The following is a 6,234-nucleotide window of genomic DNA, read 5'->3' as shown; positions in this document are numbered from 1 at the left end:
CGTCACTTATTCAAAATGTAGAAAAGGCAGGCTTAGTCAATTGTCAATAAGAGTTAAAAGCTACAATTCCGATTTAGAGTGGAAGAATTCGAAGTTAGCAGACAAATGCAACGAACAGTTGTGTAAATCCGATTACATTTATTGGTTCGTGCAAAGCGCTGAAGTTGCCTCAAATGGATGTTGCTTTAACTTTCCTCATTTAATAAATCTTCCCTTTGTTTTTATCGGGCAACTTATGTTTTAAGAGAAATTGTAATTTAATACACTGGGAAAGTAACCTGTGCGGCTTTTTCAGACGATGTGATCCTAATTTCGAGATAAAATGTACTTCAGACAAAAAACGGCTAGCAATTATTCATTTGGTAAAAATAATTAATAATGTAATTTAAAAAATACAATCAATTTAGCTTTAACGTTATTCTAGTTAATTTTTCTATATTGACATGTTTTCTTTTCTATGAGAATGTTTAGTTTTGAATAATGTCAGTTGTGAAGTAAAATTTTATTTCTAATTCTATTAGATATTCATATATTATATACTAGACATTCCCACCCGCTTCGCTGGGTGAATTTTAAAAGTAAATTATTTAATTAAGGAACCTTGGAATTCGAAAAATAATATAGCCATAAACCATCTAGGATAAATATCGCATCGAATTGTTGGTAGTTTCATGTCGATACGATCAGTGGTTTAGGCGTGAAAGAGCCTCAAACAAAGACCGTTTTCATTATATATAATATAAAGGTGGTAAATATATATTGCAAAACGTAATTCGATGATTAAATTTAATCTTTTAGCACTTATGTGTCCAGCAATGTATTACCACTTCACAATAATTTTGGACACATTGTTACGAATGGAAAAGCAATGGCTTTCCACTGATCAATAGATTATCACAAAATTTGAATACTCGATATTCGGAAACGACAGTTTCATTAGTATATTGCTTTCCGATTACAAAAGGCCTGTCATGTTCTATTGAACAATATTCAATCTCGTGTGTTAACGTGTTCTCGATTTATTAGAATAGTTTGAATAAAATTAGTATCGTTTTAAATGGCTAGTGTTAGGCACCGTTATGTTATGACATATTTCGTAATAGACCTTAAGGGGTAGATGAATTCATAAGTTTGTGACAGAGGCGTGCATATCACATTATAGGCATTTAGGCCTACCTCGTTGCGAACCTAAAAAATATAGCACTTGTGTTAAAGTTAATTTAGTTTAATTCGCTTCCGTTAATTTATTTCCAAACTTCTATTGAACACCCTGTCATAAAAAATTTCCTAACACTAGATACTAGTTTGTTAGTTAGTTTAGCTGAGCTGTTTACTCACTTAGCCTCTTGATTGGGCCATTGTGCGTTTTTAAAATGTCTTCTTCCTCCAACCAGCCCAGATCATTCCAGAAGTCTAGCAGTCTTTTTAAGTTTCTGGTGGTTGGAGTACTTAATACCTACGGTAAACAATCTTCACTTATTCCAAAGCTCAACTACGACTAGTTAGATCCACAGTGCCTACCTTGCCAAAAAACCAATGCACGCCGCTAGTTTGTGATTACTCTGAAACATTATACCATCTAAGGTTTCCGTATCGTACTGCAGTAATTAAATTCATGCAATGTTTCTCCTTTAATAAGATAAATCAAAGTTTGAAAAAAGAAAATATAGTCAACAGATACAGTAAACTGTATAATATTATAATCTTTAAAGTATATTTGCTTTGCCCCTTAAAGTTGATTTGATACTCATGTTTTATATGTTTCGATAGTTAAGAAGACGGAAGTAACTGCAAGAAACATGGATCCTTGTAATGATCAACTGTCTCCGGTGCCGTACTCTTCGCTTCTAGCGAAATTAAAAATATGACGTAATTATTCACAGATGGCTTACAGTATTTGTAGGGTAAAGGGGCAGGTCTCTTAAATTGCTAGATCAACACAGTATTGGTAGTTGAAACATTATGGAAACCAAATGAACGTTGTAATAATATTGTGCCAAACAATTTGTTATGTTTTTTTTTTTAAAGTGATAACCCTCACTTCTAGGATTAATACACAAATAAAATTTGAAAAACAAAATTTTATGAACAATTCGGGACTCGAACCAACGACCACCGGCGTTCCTTGCCGGCGCTCTAACCAACTGAGCTAACCGTTTGAGTGACATATCGTCATAAAATCTTGTATGCTTTGTTCAACTCTCAATATTATACTATGGAAAAATTAAGAGTGATAACCCTAATGCTCTAATGAAGAGTATCTAGTTTTATAAAAGTCTTCGAAACAAGATAACTGCTAAGTGTCCAAAAACTTTTTCAATTTTACAAAATAATAAGAGGATAACGCTAACGCTCAATGGGTTTGTAGGTAGCTATTTCAACAAAAAGGCCTTTGGTACTGTTTTAACTTATATAATTACTAGCTTTTATCTACGACTTCGTCCGCGTGGGATAGCTGTTACTATATGCAGCATTTTTTATTTGTTAGGAAACTTTGCATTTGAAATAACACACGCACGAACTAGCCCAATTTTGTACCAAATATAATCATACTCAAAGTGAAAGCATGACGTTGTTTGGACTTAACATACATAAGAAATTTTCATCCGTTACGTCATCCCTACACAGAAATTTTAAAAACGCCAGACTAAATATTTATTTACTTCTTATCAAGTGCCTCAATACAAAGTTAGGAGTCATCTTAAACAATGACGAACTGCCATACAAACTTTCAACCACTATTTCAACCCCTCCATTCATTTTTTCCCAACAAAGGTAGCTTAAAATATCCTTTCCAAAAATCTATTCTATTTCTGTATTAAATTTAATCGAAATCGGTTGAGTGGCTTAGGCATGAAATCGTTACAAATAAACTTACGCTCATATTTATAATATGAGTAGGGATTGTAATACTGTGGCCCAAGGGTTGATATTAAAATAAACTTTATATTGCAACATCACGTAATAATTTATAATATCAATCTTGAACTCCCGACAAATATTATTACAACAATGAATAAAAATACTCATATTGTTATGACATTATCAACACATAATGTTATGATAAAGAACCAGATTATATAATTGTAAGAGAAACAAATATTTTCTCCAATAATAACCTACAATTATACTCAGGCAAATATAATTTTACTGATAAGAATCTCAGCAGTTATGTTTTTATCTAAACAAATTACAAATTATAATGTGAACATAAAGTTTAATGTTTGTTGAACATTATATCTTCAGAGTTCAGAGAAACAACAGTTTTCAGGCAACAGTTATCTGTAACAATTGGTTTTATTATCAAATCATTGTTTTCTTATTGCAATGCTTCTTAAATAATTAATACGTCTGGATAGAGTCTCTTGCTGTTAGACAACTGATATAAACAGGCCAGGAATAATACTTTAGTGTGCTTGAATTGCTGTAGAGGGAGGTTAGTTCTAAACACAATTTTTTTCGACGTTTTCACTGTTGTCATAGTCTATCTAGACCTATAAATGGTTTACGGCTGTTTTCAATATCATATCTCTAGTTACGGATATATTCCTGTTACCGTTTTATGACAAGATCTTATCTATCCATAGTTATGTCCAATATAGTTATAGTCCAATGCTTTGTTTGAACGCGCTAATCTCGGGTACTACTGGTCCGATTTGAATGATTCTTTCAGTGTTGGGTAGTCCATTTATTGAGGAAGGCTATAGGCTATGTTTTTTTTTTCAAAATTAGGGATCCGTAATAAAGATGCTATTTTGTAACACAAGGTGTAAAATCGAAAACCTATTTTTGCGTGCGCTGCAAAAACTATTGACAATAGAACAAAATGATGATACAGGCTATAATATAGGCAATATTTTATTACTAATTAAACTATCGCGTGAATTATACTTTATATGGCAAAACAACGTTTGCCGGGTCAGCTAGTTTATTATATACAGAACAACGTCTGTCGGGTCAACTAGTAATTTAATAAATAAAACTCACAAAGATCATTCATATGAATGAACATGAAAATTATAACTTAATTTTTATTATTGGTTAGTATATATATAGTATATTATTGTAGCATTGTGAAAAAAGACGAAATTGTACTTTAAAATATACAAACTAGATCTACCTATAATACACACTTATTTAATATTAACACATTTAACTTCCAGATCTTCCAGACGTTCACCTCATCTCAGCAGTTTATTGCTGCTGCTATACAGCTGCTACATGGCACAAAGGAACAGACATAAACTGATGATGCCTACTACTCGGCTAAGTCGAGTTAGTAAGTCTTTTGTGGGTCGATGTATATGCTTTTACAACAAGATCCCAGAAAATTTCAAAACAAAAGTATTACGTTATTCAAAAGAATTGTTAAAAACCTTTGTGTGGTAAAGGTTACTATAACATTCTTTCAGACTTTCTTAATGATACCACAGATTGGGAATGGAGCGACCGCCCTCAGGCTATTAAATAATAAGTTTAATTGTACAATGTTACTTTGTTAATGTTACTTTAATTGTAAAACATATTTTTGATGAAAAAAAAAGCCCGGTGAGTTTGTTGCGCCCATTCTTCTCATACCTGAGGCATTCATTTTGGAATGGGTGGTAGTTGACTTTCAATAAGTGATTTCACATCCTATTTTGAATAAAATTATTTGAATTTGAATGTTTTATGTTTTTTTTGCATATTCTTTATAACATCATGAAATTTGATCAATTTCGATAGGTTATTGAAATGTAAGTAAGCGTAAGAGGATAGAGATTTGTCTACCTCTAGTAAGTTAAACTAAGGATAGATAGGTTATTGAAAACGGCGACTAAGCAATGCTTGTTGCCCGGTACAACGGCGGTACGGTGGAGGACTGGCAACGTCGCAAATATAAAAATTTGTGGAGCGGCAATATCGTGAAAATTGTCATAGTGGTGCGGCGATAGCTAATAATGTCGCGTCTGTTCTTCTTAGATCTAATGTGGTAATCGAATGGGTACTAATTAAAAAAAAATCATAAGTATAATAATATGTAATTATCGAAACTTTGTTGTGCGGTACGGTGCAGAAGTGGCATCGTTACGAAGATAAAGATCATTGGTACGGCGGCCGCGTGTAAATTACTACTCTATATTCTGTGGTAGGTTTGCTAGGTCGCGAATAAAAAAAATTGTCGTTGGTGAGATAACAGGCTGGCAACGTTTTGAAGATAAAGCTTAGTAGTGCTTTTGATAGTGCTGTGACCACCTGCATGGCGGTCTAGCGCCGAGGTCTTGTGCAGATCTTTTCGAATGACTGGTAAATTTTAAAACATTAAAATTCTATTGGAAATAAAATCATTTGACTCTGAATTGTTATGACGCCACACCTTAGAGTTTAGACTATTTTATGGTAATACGTTAATACTTGAATCATTCTTCTAAAAACTCTTAGTCTGACAATCATATAGACAAAAAAATCATCTTAACTTAGAATATTCACGTCTAAAGCAATACATATAGTTTCTATGTTGGTATGATTGCATCTCGTGGAGGCTTTCAATTTAGTTGGGAAGCAATTTCCTCAAGATAAACTGTTTTGAGCTGTTTGACTCTTAGTGGAAATACCTTTTAAAACGTGCTGGAAATATTCTGTGCCTGCTTTAACGTCTATTTATTTTAAAACTGCTAAAGTTTTATTATTTTTAATTGGCTGGTTATGCCATAATATTTTCAATTACATCTTAAATGTTATAAATTATGATAAGTAGCGGTATATTTTTTTTGGCCTTATGTTTTCAATTTGTTGAACCTCTTGTTGCCCTCATCCAACCAGATCCGGTAATCTTGACCAGATTATCGGATCATCAAATCAAATGTGATATGCAGGGCTATGTCGATGACTTTGGTTCTCTCATTCGATCTCGCAGGGAAATCCAGGTATAGCCCTCTTTGCGACTATGAGCTTTCTTATCAGGCCCATAGTAAGCCACCGCAGCTGCGTTCCGTATGTCGTCACTGGCAACACAGACTGGTTAAAAACTTTCGTCTTCAGTCCCTCTAGTATTTTAATATGAGTACTTAAAATATATGACCGTATTACGGTAGAGCATATCAAAAAACAATATTTCATTTAAAATTAACAATACCGTTAATTAATTAATGGTTCTTGCGAAAAGTACGCAAAAAATATATAATAGTCACTGCTGTTTGAAGCGTATGACACAAAAAAGATGACGGTAATTGCAGGAAATATCATTGTACTGCA

The 6,234-nt window shown here is 33.0% G+C and overlaps 1 long non-coding RNA gene across 1 annotated transcript; it reads left to right on the top strand.

The window, feature by feature from the left end:
- The first annotated feature begins 3,297 nt into the window (after positions 1–3,297).
- LOC126979587 (uncharacterized) lies at positions 3,298–4,665 on the top strand. Its single transcript, XR_007732849.1, has 2 exons — positions 3,298–3,436; positions 4,164–4,665. It is a non-coding gene; the product is annotated as an uncharacterized LOC126979587 (long non-coding RNA).
- The last annotated feature ends 1,569 nt before the right edge of the window (positions 4,666–6,234 follow it).

Source organism: Leptidea sinapis, chromosome 3 (assembly GCF_905404315.1).
Source record: "Leptidea sinapis chromosome 3, ilLepSina1.1, whole genome shotgun sequence".
Classification (NCBI taxonomy): domain Eukaryota; kingdom Metazoa; phylum Arthropoda; class Insecta; order Lepidoptera; family Pieridae; genus Leptidea; species Leptidea sinapis.
Note: the sequence above shows the minus strand (reverse complement) of the source record. Positions and strands in the feature narration are given on the sequence as shown.